The sequence below is a fragment of the Pseudophryne corroboree genome, chromosome 11 (genome assembly GCF_028390025.1).
Source record: "Pseudophryne corroboree isolate aPseCor3 chromosome 11, aPseCor3.hap2, whole genome shotgun sequence".
In the NCBI taxonomy this organism is placed as follows: Eukaryota; Metazoa; Chordata; class Amphibia; order Anura; family Myobatrachidae; genus Pseudophryne; species Pseudophryne corroboree.
This window is the reverse complement of record NC_086454.1, coordinates 37,772,399-37,786,644: the sequence shown is the minus strand read 5'-3', so window position 1 is coordinate 37,786,644 and position 14,246 is coordinate 37,772,399. Positions and strand designations below refer to the sequence as shown.

Below are 14,246 nucleotides of genomic sequence, written 5' to 3'. Positions count from 1 at the left end.
GATAGGACGAGCTGGGTGAGTGGTAGGAACCACGTTTGGCGGAAGGCCCCCAGTAACGTGTACATGAGATCCCGTTTAGATGGAGCCCCTAGCGAATGGGGGAGAGCACACTAAAATGAATTTCAGTTTGCGAAAGTCGCACTACTGATTCACATCACATCACATCACTGTAAATGCTGTTATTGCCCGTGAAGCAAATGAAAGGAGATGTAACTTGATGTAACCCATGTGAATATTGCGCTGGAGAGGAGAACAAGGAGTTAAATGTTACTGTCGTGATAACCCTGTCTGAACTGTGAATAAACTGCTTGCTTATGTGATGACATGGCCTGGTGTGCAATCTTTTTAAAATGACTGACGGACCGGCTGCTGCCCGGCTATCACAGGAGCACTGCCAGAGCCCTGCAAAATTACCTCCAGTAAGCCACAAATGTGAATGTGTCTAGTCAAACGATCAGAAACAGACTCCATGAGGGTGGTATGAGGGCCCAACGTCCACAGGTGGGGATTGTGCTTACAGCCCAACACTGTGCAGGACGTTTGGCATTTGCCAGAGAACACCAAGATTGGCAAATTCGCCACTGGCGCCCTGTGCTCTTCACAGATGAAAGCAGGTTCTCACTGAGCACATGTGACAGACGTGACAGAGTCTGGAGACGCCAAGGAGAACGTTCTGCTGCCTGCAACATCCTCCAGCATGACCAGTTTGGTAGTGGGTCAGTAATGGTGTGGGGTGGCATTTCTTTGGGGGGCAGCACAGCCCTCCATGTGCTCGCCAGAGGTAGCCTGACTGCCATTAGGTACCGAGATGAGATCCTCAGTCCCCTTTGTGAGACCATATGCTGGTGCGGTTGGCCCTGGGTTCCTCCTAATGCAAGACAATGCTAGACCTCATGTGGCTGGAGTGTGTCAGCAGTTCCTGCAAGATGAAGGCATTGATGCTATGGACTGGCCCGCCCGTTCCCGTGACCTGAATCCAATTGAGCACATCTGGGACATCATGCCTCGCTCCATCCACCAACGCCACGTTGCACCACAGACTGTCCAGGAGTTGGCGGATGCTTTATTCCAGGTCTGGGAGGAGATCCCTCAGGAGACCATCCGCCACCTCATCAGGAGCATGCCCAGGCGTTGTAGGGAGGTCATACAGGCACGTGGAGGCCACACACACTACTGAGCCTCATTTTGACTTGTTTTAAGGACATTACATCAGAGTTGGATCAGCCTGTAGTGTGTTTTTCCACTTTAATTTTGAGTGCGACTCCAAATCCAGACCTCCATGGGTTAATAAATTTGATTTCCATTGATAATTTTTGTGTGATTTTGTTGTCAGCACATTCGACTATGTAAAGAACAAAGTATTTAATAAGAATATTTCATTCATTCAGATCTAGGATGTGATAGTTCCCTTTATTTTTTTGAGCAGTGTATATATATATATATATATATATATATATATATATACACACACACACACACACACACACACACACACACACACACACACATACATACATACTTTTATTTAACACACAATAAGGTTTTTGTTATAGAACGCTCAATGATATGAAAAAACAAACAAACATCCATTTGGTAGAAACACCACCTTCTCTTCAAAAACTAGGAAAAATAAAATAAAGGTCAATCCAAATAGTGCAGGAGCAGCATTTGCTATAGCTGCTGTAAAAGTAGTTCTACATAGAAGAAAGCATCGTAAAAGAAGCGGCTGGACCAAAGGATGCTTAAAGATAGATTATTTGTCTTCAGACCCGGCCATATGCATATGCAAACTAGGTAAATGCCTAGGGGCACAAGCAGATTTTGCTGATTAAAATGATATGCGGCATGCCTATATTCTGTGTGTGACTGCGGCTGTATCTGCATACGAAATGCTATGTTACAGTGTATTCCTGGAAATCACTGTAATGTAGCATTTCATATGCAAATACAGCCACAGTTGCACACAGAATATAGGCATGCTACAGATCATTTTAATCAACAGAAGCTGCTTGTGCATCCTAGTCACATAGCAATGCAAATAAGACTAATTTCTCTAACGTCCTGGTGGATGCTGGGGACTCCGTAAGGACCATGGGGAATAGCCGGGCTCCGCAGGAGACTGGGCACTCTAAGAAAGAATTAGTACTAATGGTGTGCACTGGCTCCTCCCTCTATGCCCCTCCTCCAGACCTCAGTTAGAATCTGTGCCCGGACAGAGCTGGGTGCTTTTAGTGAGCTCTCCTGAGCTTGCTGATAAGAAAGTATTTTAGTTAGGTTTTTTTATTTTCAGAGAGCTTCTGCTGGCAACAGACTCTCTGCTACGAGGGACTGAGGGGAGAGAAGCAAACCTACTAACTGCGGCTAGGTTGCACTTCTTAGGCTACTGGACACCATTAGCTCCAGAGGGTTCGAACACAGGATCTTAACCTTGGTCGTCCGTTCCCGGAGCCGCGCCGCCGTCCCCCTCGCAGAGCCAGAAGACAGAAGCCGGCAGAAGCAAGAAGACGTCAAAATCGGCGGCAGAAGACTCTTGTCTTCACATGAGGTAGCGCACAGCACTGCAGCTGTGCGCCATTGCTCCCACACTACCCACACACTCCGGTCACTGTAGGGTGCAGGGCGCAGGGGCGCCCTGGGCAGCAATTATGATACCTCTTGGCAAAAGTCACATATATACAGCTGGGCACTGTATATATTTATGAGCCCCCGCCATTATTTTTACACAGAAAGCGGGACAGAAGCCCGCCGCTGAGGGGGCGGGGCTTCTTCTTCAGCACTCACCAGCGCCATTTTCTCTCCACAGCTCCGCTGAGAGGAAGCTCCCCAGGCTCTCCCCTGCAGTCTCCAGGTAGAAAGAGGGTAAAAAGAGAGGGGGAGCACATAAATTTAGGCGCATAAATCAGTTATACAGCAGCTACTGGGTAAACACTAAGTTACTGTGTAATCCCTGGGTTATATAGCGCTGGGGTGTGTGCTGGCATACTCTCTCTCTGTCTCCCCAAAAGGCCTTGTGGGGGTCCTGTCCTCAATTAGAGCATCCCCTGTGTGTGTGTGCGGTGTGTCGGTACGATTGTGTCGACATGTTTGACGAGGAAGGCTACGTGGAGGCAGAACAGGTGCAGATGAATGTGGTGTCTCCGCCGACGGCGCCAGCACCTGATTGGATGGATATGTGGAAGGTGTTAATTCCTTGCATAAAAGGTTGGATAAAGCTGAAGCCTTGGGACAGTCAGAGTCTCAACCCATGCCTGATCCTACAGCTCAGAGGCCGGCAGGGTCTCAAAAGCGCCCACTATCCCAAATTGTTGACACAGATATCGACACGGATTCTGACTCCAGTGTCGATGTCTATGACGCAAAATTGCAGCCTAAAATGGCTAAAGCCATCCGCTACATGATTATAGCAATGAAGGATGTGTTGCATATATCAGAGGAAAACCCTGTCCCTGACAAGAGGGTTTATATGTTTGGGGAGAAAAAGCAAGAGGTGACTTTTCCCCCTTCACATAAATGAAATGAATTATGTGAAAAAGCGTGGGATTCTCCTGATAGGAAAGTGCTGATTTCCAAAAGATTACTTATGGCGTATCCTTTCCCGCCAACGGACAGGTTACGCTGGGAATCCTCCCCTAGGGTAGACAAAGCGTTGACGCGCTTATCCAAGAAGGTGGCCCTGCCGTCACAGGATACGGCCGCCCTAAAGGATCCTGCGGATAGGAAGCAGGAAGGTATCCTGAAGTCTATTTATGCACATTCCGGTACTCTACTGAGGCCAGCAATTGCTTCGGCCTGGATGTGTAGTGCTGTAGCAGCATGGACAGATACTCTGTCTGAGGAAATAGATACCCTGGACAGGGAGACTATTTTACTGACCCTGGGGCATATCAAAGACGCTGTCCTATATATGAGGGATGCCCAGAGGGACATTTGCCTACTGGGCTCTAGAATAAACGCAATGTCGATTTCTGCCAGAAGGGTCCTGTGGACTCGGCAATGGACAGGTGATGCCGACTCTAAAAAACACATGGAGGTTTTACCTTATAAGGGTGAGGAATTGTTTGGGGACGGTCTCTCGGACCTAGTTTCCACAGCTACGGCTGGGAAGTCAAATTTTTTGCCATATATTCCTTCACAGCCTAAGAAAGCACCGTATTACCAAATGCAGTCCTTTCGTTCACAAAAAAGCAAGAAAGTCAGAGGGGCATCCTTTCTTGCCAGAGGCAGGGGTAGAGGAAAGAAGCTGCACCATACAGCTAGTTCCCAGGAACAGAAGTCCTCCCCGGCTTCCACTAAATCCACTGCATGACGCTGGGGCTCCACAGGTGGAGCCGGGAGCGGTGGGGGCGCGTCTCCGAAATTTCAGCCACCAGTGGGTTCGTTCACAGGTGGATCCCTGGGCTATACAGATTGTGTCTCAGGGATACAAGCTGGAATTCGAAGTGATGCCCCCTCACCGTTACCTAAAATCGGCCCTGCCAGCTTCCCCCAGGTAAAGGGAGGTAGTGTTAGCGGCATTTCACAAGTTATATCTCCAGCAGGTGGTGGTAAAGGTTCCCCTCCTTCAACAGGGAAGGGGTTACTATTCCACAATGTTTGTGGTACCGAAACCGGACGGTTCGGTCAGACCCATTTTGAATTTAAAATCCCTGAACATTTATCTGAAGAAATTCAAGTTCAAAATGGAATCGCTCAGAGCGGTCATTGCAAGCCTGGAAGAGGGGGATTTTATGGTGTCTCTGGACATCAAGGATGCTTACTTGCATGTCCCCATTTATCCACCTCATCAGGAGTACCTCAGGTTTGTGGTACAGGACTGTCATTACCAATTCCAGACGTTGCCGTTTGGCCTGTCCACGGCACCGAGAATATTTACCAAGGTAATGGCGGAAATGATGGTGCTCCTTCGAAAGCAAGGAGTTACAATTATCCCATACTTGGACGATCTCCTCATAAAGGCGAGGTCCAGGGAGCAGTTGCTGATCAGCGTAGCACACTCTCAGGAAGTGTTGCAACAGCACGGCTGGATTCTGAATATTCCAAAGTCGCAGCTGATTCCTACGACGCGTCTGCCCTTCCTGGGCATGATTCTGGACACAGACCAGAAGAAGGTGTTTCTCCCGGCGGAGAAGGCTCAGGAGCTCGTGACTCTGGTCAGAGACCTCCTAAAACCAAAACAGGTGTCGGTGCATCACTGCACGCGAGTCCTGGGAAAGATGGTGGCGTCATACGAAGCCATTCCCTTCGGCAGGTTCCAAGCGAGGATCTTTCAGTGGGATCTGTTGGACAAGTGGTCCGGATCGCATCTTCAGATGCATCGGCTGATCACCCTATCCCCCAGGGCCAGGGTGTCTCTTCTGTGGTGGCTGCAGAGTGCTCACCTTCTCGAGGGCAGCAGGTTCGGCATATAGGACTGGGTCCTGGTGACCACGGATGCAAGCCTCCGAGGATGGGGGGCAGTCACTCAGGGAAGAAACTTCCAAGGGCTGTGGTCAAGTCAGGAGGCTTGTCTGCACATCAATATCCTGGAACTAAGGGCGATATACAACGCCCTGAGTCAAGCGGAGCCTCTGCTTCGAAACCAACCGGTGCTGATTCAGTCAGACAACATCACCGCAGTGGCCCATGTAAACCGCCAGGGCGGCACAAGAAGCAGGGTGGCAATGGCGGAAGCCACCAGGATTCTTCGTTGGGCGGAGAATCACGTGCAAGCACTGTCAGCAGTGTTCATTCCGGGAGTGGACAACTGGGAAGCAGACTTCCTCAGCAGGCACGACCTCCACCCGGGAGAGTGGGGACTTCATCAAGAAGTCTTCACGCAGATTGCAAATCAATGGGAACTGCCACAGGTGGACATGATGGCATCCCGCCTCAACAAAAAGCTAAAAAGGTATTGCGCCAGGTCAAGGGACCCTCAGGCGATAGCTGTGGACGCACTAGTAACACCGTGGGTGTTCCAGACGGTCTATGTGTTTCCTCCTCTTCCTCTCATACCCAAGGTGCTGAGAATCGTAAGAAAAAGAGGAGTGAGAACAATACTCATTGTTCCGGATTAACCAAGAAGGACTTGGTACCCGGAACTGCAAGAAATGCTCACAGAGGACCCATGGCCTCTGCCTCTCAGACAGGACCTGTTGCAACAGGGACCCTGTCTGTTCCAAGACTTACAGCGGCTGCGTTTGACGGCATGGCGGTTGAACGCCAGATCCTAGCGGAAAAAGGCATTCCGGATGAAGTTATTCCTACGCTAATAAAGGCTAGGAAGGACGTGACAGCAAAGCACTATCACCGTATATGGCGAAAATATGTTGCTTGGTGTGAGGCCAGGAGGGCCCCTACAGAGGAATTCCAGCTGGGCCGGTTCCTGCACTTCCTGCAGTCAGGAGTGACTATGGGCTTACAATTAGGGTCCATAAAGGTCCAGATTTCAGCCCTATCCATTTTCTTTCAAAAAGAACTGGCTTCTCTTCCTGATGTTCAGACGTTTGTTAAGGGAGTGCTACATATTCAGCCCCCTTTTGTGCCACCAGTGGCACCTTGGGATCTCAACGTGGTGTTGGGTTTCCTGAAATCCCACTGGTTTGAGCCACTTAAGACCGTGGAGCTAAAGTATCTCACGTGGAAAGTGGTCATGCTATTGGCCTTAGCTTCGGCTAGGCGTGTGTCAGAATTGGCGGCTTTGTCATGTAAAAGCCCCTATCTAGTTTTCCATATGGACAGGGCAGAATTGCGGACTCGTCCGCAGTTTCTGCCGAAGGTGGTGTCCCCCTTTCATTTGAACCAACCTATTGTGGTGCCTGCGGCTACTCGTGACTTGGAGGATTCCAAATTGCTTGATGTAGTCAGGGCTCTGAAGATTTATGTAGCCAGAACGGCTGGAGTCAGAAAAACTGACTCGCTGTTTATCCTGTATGCATCCAACAAGCTGGGTGCTCCTGCTTCAAAGCAGACTATTGCTCGCTGGATTTGTAACACGATCCAGCAGGCTCATTCTGCGGCTGGCTAGCCGCATCCAAAATCAGTAAAAGCCCGTTCCACAAGGAAAGTGGGCTCTTCTTGGGCGGCTGCCCGAGGGGTCTCGGCATTACAGCTTTGCCGAGCTGCTACTTGGTCGGGTTCAAACACCTTTGCAAAATTCTACAAGTTTGATACCCTGGCTGAGGAGGACCTTGTGTTTGCCCATTCGGTGCTGCAGAGTCATCCGCACTCTCCCGCCCGTTTGGGAGCGTTGGTATAATCCCCATGGTCCTTACGGAGTCCCAAGCATCCACTAGGACGTTAGAGAAAATAAGATTTTACTCACCGGTAAATCTATTTCTCGTAGTCCGTAGTGGATGCTGGGCGCCCATCCCAAGTGCGGACTTTCTGCAATACGTGTATATAGTTATTGCTTAATAAAGGGTTATGTTATGTGGCATCCGTTGAGTGATGCTCGTTTGTTGTTCATACTGTTAACTGGGTATGTTATCACGAGTTATACGGTGTGATTGGTGTGGCTGGTATGAGTCTTACCCTGGATTCCAAAATCCTTTCCTTGTAATGTCAGCTCTTCCGGGCACAGTTTCCTTAACTGAGGTCTGGAGGAGGGGCATAGAGGGAGGAGCCAGTGCACACCAGTAGTACTAATTCTTTCTTAGAGTGCCCAGTCTCCTGTGGAGCCCGTCTATTCCCCATGGTCCTTACGGAGTCCCCAGCATCCACTACGGACTACGAGAAATAGATTTACCGGTGAGTAAAATCTTATTTTTCTGGGGGAAAAAAAGCACCCAACGTTAGCAGGGCTGGACGGGAGCTGCATGGCATATTGAGGTAAGATGTATGAGGACACATCTGTATCCAAGCAGAGGCAGAGGTCACAGTGTCAGCAGCCATGTGAGTGATGTGTGGGTAGGTTCGTTGTGCAATAGTGTTCATCATATGTGTAAGGGGCATTATGTGTGTCATGTGTATAAATGCAATAATAATGTGCGACATGTGTAAGGGGCATTATGTGTGTCATTATGTGTATAAGGGCATTAATAATGTGTGACGTGTAAGGGGCATTATGTGTGTCATTATGTGTATAAGGGCATTAATAAAAGTTGGCATACGTGTAAGATGCATTGTGTTTATAAGGACATTACTAATGTGTGTCATGTGAAAGCAGCATTACTGTGTGGTATTATGTGTATAAAGTCATTACTAATGTGTGTCATTATGTGTATAAGGTGCTCTACTGTGTGATGTAACGTGAAGAAGCGACACTCGCATGATATAATGTGAATAAAGTTGCACTACTGTGTGGCGTAATTTGAATTGGGGGCACTATTGTGTGGCCATGCCCCTTCCCAAAACAACACGCCCCTTTTTGGGCTGCGCGCCGAATGTGCGCACTGTTCCTATTTAAAATATAGGGGGTAGGAGCACCAAAATGAGGTCTGCTATGGGTGATGGTGCTGGGAAAGGGGTGCAGGGTCAGAGGTGGAACTAGCAGCAGTGCTAGGGGGGACCAGCCCAAATCTTGCCTAGGGCATCATATTGATTGGGGCTGGCTCTGTTTGTCTTATATGGAGCTATTAAAATAAATTAGAGAAAATAACCTAGAGGACTATAAAAAAATATGTAAGAATATTCAAGAGCACCTTCCAGGAGTGACGCGAATTAGTTTCCAAAAACAAGACACCAAATCCAGAAATCCAGCCAAGCAGATAGCAGTGGCCAGGCCCGGCGCTTACCGCTCAGCAAAAGGGATGCAGTGCAGGTAAGTGCCAGGCTAGAGAGACGCTCTCCCTGCTCTGCATCCCCACTGCCGAGTTCCCCTGCTGATGCTGGCTGCTGCGCCTGCCACACTCTGTGAAAGGCAGCGACACCGACATCATGAAGCCTCCTCTCCCCCTCCCGTCACAGACTCACCTCACACACAGTGCAGTGTGCTGGGTGGATCCAAAGGGGGTGGAGCTACACAGGAATAAGGGGCGGAGCTACACAGGGCCAGGCCTGCAACACAGAAGGACGAGTTGCCAGACTTCTTTATGTAAGTGGCTGGAATGGAAAGAGTGAGTGAAAGTGTGTGTGAGTGTATATGTATACAGTGTGTGTGTGTGTGTGTGTGTGTGTGTATATATATATATATATATATATATATATATATATCGGGTGTTTTTCCAGACAACAAATCCAGAATAGAGGGCACTCACCAGTTCAATTTCAATATAAAGGATTTAATGGTACATCAGAGCCAATTCATAATGTCGACGTTTCGGCTTAAACTGAGAAAGGCTTGTTTAAGCCGAAACGTCGACATTATGAATTGGCTCTGATGTACCATTAAATCCTTTATATTGAAATTGAACTGGTGAGTGCCCTCTATTCTGGATTTGTTGTCTGGAAAAACACCCGATATATGTGGATGTCCTGACCTGGGCCTCCCTGAGGAGCACCCCTATGGTGACTTTTGACTGCTGTGAGTGCGGACATTACATATTGGTGTATATATATATATATATATATATATATATATATATATATACACAGTATCTGTGTGTGTGTGTGTGTGTGTGTGTATGTGTGATTGTACTGTACGTGGGTAATGTATGTACAGTATGTGTGTGTATATATGTGTATGTGACTGCAGCATAATGTGTGTAAGCGTCACTGCTACAGGGGCGTTGTGTCTTGTATAAGCGGCACTGCTACAGGGGGCGTTACATGTGTAAGCGTCACTGGTACAGGGGGGCGTTACGTGTGTAAGCGGCACTGGTACAGGGGGCGTTACGTGTGTAAGCGGCACTGGTACAGGGGGTCGTTACGTGTGTAAGTGGCACTGGTACAGGGGGTCGTTACGTGTGTAAGCGGCACTGGTACAGGGGGTCGTTACGTGTGTAAGCGGCACTGGTACAGGGGGCGTTACATGTGTAAGCGTCACTGGTACAGGGGGCGTTACATGTGTGAGCGTCACTGGTACAGGGGGCGTTACATGTGTAAGCGTCACTGGTACAGAGGGCGTTACGTGTGTAAGCGTCACTGGTACAGGGGGCGTTACATGTGTGTCACTGGTACAGGGGGCGTTACATGTGTGTCACTGGTACAGGGGGCGTTACATGTGTGTCACTGGTACAGGGGGCGTTACATGTGTAAGCGTCACTGGTACAGGGGGGCGTTACATGTGTAAGCGTCACTGGTACAGGGGGCGTTACGTGTGTAAGCATCACTGGTACAGGGGGGCGTTACGTGTGTAAGCGTCACTGGTACAGAGGGCGTTACATGTGTAAGCGTCACTGGTACAGGGGGCATTACATGTGTAAGCGTCACTGGTACAGGGGGCGTTACATGTGTAAGCATCACTGGTACAGGGGGCGTTACATGTGTAAGCGTCACTGGTACAGGGGGCATTACATGTGTAAGCGTCACTGGTACAGGGGGGCGTTATGTGTGTAAGCGTCACTGGTACAGAGGGCGTTACGTGTGTAAGCGTCACTGGTACAGGGGGCATTACATGTGTAAGCGTCACTGGTACAGGGGGCATTACATGTGTAAGCGTCACTGGTACAGAGGGCGTTACGTGTGTAAGCGTCACTGGTACAGAGGGCGTTACATGTGTGTCACTGGTACAGAGGGCGTTACATGTGTGTCACTGGTACAGAGGGCGTTACGTGTGTAAGCGTCACTGGTACAGGGGGCGTTACGTGTGTAAGCGTCACTGGTACAGAGGGCGTTACATGTGTGTCACTGGTACAGAGGGCGTTACATGTGTGTCACTGGTACAGAGGGCGTTACGTGTGTAAGCGTCACTGGTACAGAGGGCGTTACGTGTGTAAGCGGCACTGGTACAGGGGAAGTTACGTGTGTAAGCGTCACTGGTGCAGGGGGCGTTACATGTGAAAGCATCACTGGTACAGAGGGCATGACGTATGTAAGCGTCACTGTTGCAGGGGGCGTTACGCGTGTAAGTGCCCATGCGTCTTGTATAAGCGGCACTAGTACTGGGGGCGTTACATTTGTAAGCGTCACTGTTGCAGGGGGCGTTACGTGTGTAAGGGTGTGTACACACGGTGAGATCCTTGCTATGGCCGATTTTCACTTGCGATTTCTGTTGAACTCCCCGGAGCCCAGATAGGACAGATTTTGACTAACTTTTCTTGAGATATGGACTATGTGTGCTTACGATTTTGCCTTATGTGAGATGTCATTGACATGTGAGAAGAACTAGATAGTACACCGATCTAGCAAGGATTGACTTGCCTGCACAGTCTATCTTTTCTTGCGATGCTGACCTGGCGGGGCCGCGCATCGGGATCGCAAGGTGACTTTCACCTTGCGATTTGCACTAACTTTTCTTGCGATTTTGACTATATAGTCAAAATCGAAAGAAAATATCTCACCGTGTGTACACACCTTTAGCATCACTACTGCAGGAGGCGTTATGTGTAAAAGCATTATGTGCGCTGTCCTGTTGTAAAGTATGGAAGGGGCGCAAATTTATAGTTTGCAGGGGGGGGGGGGGGGCGCGGAACACCCTAGCACCGGCCCTGCCACTGGCGAATCTGTACTTTTGGCCACTGGATGGCGATTTGAACACTTGAAACTTTCTGCCGCTATTTATTGGTAACATTATACCAGACACATGTAGAGCCATTACTCAAGTTTTGAACGGGGAGTACTTTAAGGTAAGTCATTTGAACAATAAGTTTGTTTCTAAAAGTTTATTAATACAAAAACCAAGTATTAACATTGATTAAAAAATACTGTGAACACGTTTTATATCAAAGAAATTACATTACAAAAATATTGTTGACAAATGTTTAGGCACTAAACTGTTCTACAGAATTTGTATAAATTGACCTAATTATGAATATCTCTAGGGTCGGAAGACAAACTATGCCTGGCACCACCATGTATAGGAGCAGATGCCCTGTGTACAGGAGGGGGGCAGACAGAGCTACCATACACGCTAGAGAGGTGTGACGCATGACGCGGCACACTATAGTATGTTCCTGGCTGTGGCTCATGAGCGTTATCAGGGTGCGCCTTATTCACGTTTGCAGCCTGCGGCCTGGGATAGCCATCAAGTTGTGGCCTATGGGAAGGCAAATTTGATATGAAGGTATAAGCATCAACTTCTCCCATGGAGGCCATATGTAATATCTCATTCACAAGTCTTTCTGTGAGGTGTTGATGTTGCGCGGGTATACGTCGCAGCTTTGCTGCCCAAATGGCCTCTACGGCATGATATTCATCCACTGGCTGATTAAGTAGACTTGCAGCTTTATGAAGAAGGAGTAACTCCGCCTCCTCCTCCACGCTTACGTCACGTTGTCTTTTATGCAACTTATTTTGCATAGTACTTTGGTTGTGATGTTGGGCATCAGTTGGCGTCTTCGTTCTAGAAGATGAAGATGCTGCCTAAAAAAAAGAAGTAGAAAACTAATAAGACCAGTTCAAAGTTCACATTTTCCTTAACAGATATTTTTTTCCATCTCTCTACAGTCACATCAGAAGAATGGTTATCTATCGCAGAACGTTTTGAAGATTGAAAAATTCCATCTAACTATGGTATCCCGACATCAAGTACTGCGGGGATGCTGAACACCGGAATCCATTACTGGTAAGCCATGGATGAGGAGGAGGATGGGGGGGGGTGGGGGGTGGGGGGTGGGGGGGGGGGGGGGGGGGGGGCGTTGGGTCTAGGTTGCGGGGAGAGGGTTAGGATTAGGCTGCGGGGACAGGACGGTAAGGGTTAGGCACCACCAGGGGTAGAAGAAGTTAGGGTTAGGCACCCCCAGGGATGGTTAGGCTGCAGGAAAGGTGTGTGGGGGGGGGGGGGCGGGGGATCAGGGTTAGCTTAGGTTTTGGGGGACTGTCGTAATTTTCACCTTCAGTATGCAGCTGACGGTATGGTGACAGCCGGAATCCTGGGCTCCGGATATCGTATGTATTCCGTTCCAAGCCTATTGCTGTTGATCATCTTTACAAGTTCAGATGTTACTGTGCGCTCTTCATGCCAGATTATGTGATTTATCAATACTGTGATAGATGCAGTATATACACCAGAGGTCCCCCCAACCACGGTCCTCAAGGCACACTAACAGTCCGGGTTTTCAGGAAAGCCATACTTGAGCACAGGTGACTTAATTAGTATCTGTTATTTTTGATTTACCCATCTGTACTCAAGCATGGCGATCACTAAAACCTGGACTGTAAGTGTACCTTGATGGTCGAGGTTAGGAATCACTGACATATACCCCTTCCACATCGCACAAATAACCTGGTATCGACACGGTATATTGCCGTGTCGAAACGGGTCAGTGTGCGATGTGAAAGCACTTTCGCCGAATTAGCGGGTCGCCTGTCCCGGTAATTCAACCCGGTAAAAAAGAAGGGTTATTACCGGGTTGAATACCAGGTCAGGTGCAGTGTGAATGGGAGCCGTTTCGATGCGACGCGGCTCCCAAAGCATAGGGAGAGGCGGCGCAGGAGATGAGCTTATCTCCCAGCGCCGCCTCCACACCCGCCCCTGCTGCTGCTGTGCCCCGCCGCTGCTATGGCAACCGACCCGGTATATTGCAGAGTCGGATATCCACCAAAGTAGCGCAAATGCCGGATCCCACCCGGTAAGGACACGTTTCTCTTACCGGGTGGGATCCGGCATTTGCGATCTGAATGCGGTAACACTGAGCTTGCAAAACCAATTACAGGAGCCAGTGGCGGATCTTGCCACGGGCAAGCAGGACTTTTGCCCGGGGCGCCGCCTTCCGGAGGGCGCTGGCGCCATCCGGAGGGCGCCGCACCGTAGCAAGATCCGCCACTGCTGCCCGCTGTGTCCCTGTCCGCCTCCGCTGCCGTCCCCGTCCCCATCCCCGTCCGCCTCCTGAAGGGAACTAGACGCTATGCGGGAATGAACAACCTAGATATACAGTATAAGGTGCAGATGGTTTTACCTGTGATGAAATGAGATGAGATTTGAAAACTGAGGCCCAGATGTATCAGCTCTTGGAGGGTGATATATTGCACGGTGATAAAGTACTAACCAATCAGCTCCTAACTGTCATTTTTCAAACCCAGCCTGTAACGTGACAGTTGGGAGCTGATTGGCTGGTGCATTTTATCACTCCCCAATGCTTGATAGAGCTGGGCCTCTGTATGCTTGGAATAAGGGGGGTAATTCCGAGTTGATCGCTAGTGAAAAATGTTCGCAGCGCAGCGATTAAGTGAAAAAGCGGCACTTCTGCGCATGCGTATGCGTAGCAGTGCGCACGCGCAACGTACTTTCA

The 14,246-nt window shown here is 49.2% G+C and overlaps 1 long non-coding RNA gene across 1 annotated transcript in view; it reads left to right on the top strand.

Annotated features, from left to right (window-relative positions):
* The first annotated feature begins 12,466 nt into the window (after positions 1-12,466).
* LOC134970410 (uncharacterized) overlaps positions 12,467-14,246 on the top strand; it is a 66,948-nt gene continuing 65,168 nt past the window's right edge. Inside the window, exon 1 of the long non-coding RNA XR_010189772.1 lies at positions 12,467-12,580. This is a non-coding gene — a long non-coding RNA (uncharacterized LOC134970410). The remainder of the gene's footprint in view (positions 12,581-14,246) is intronic.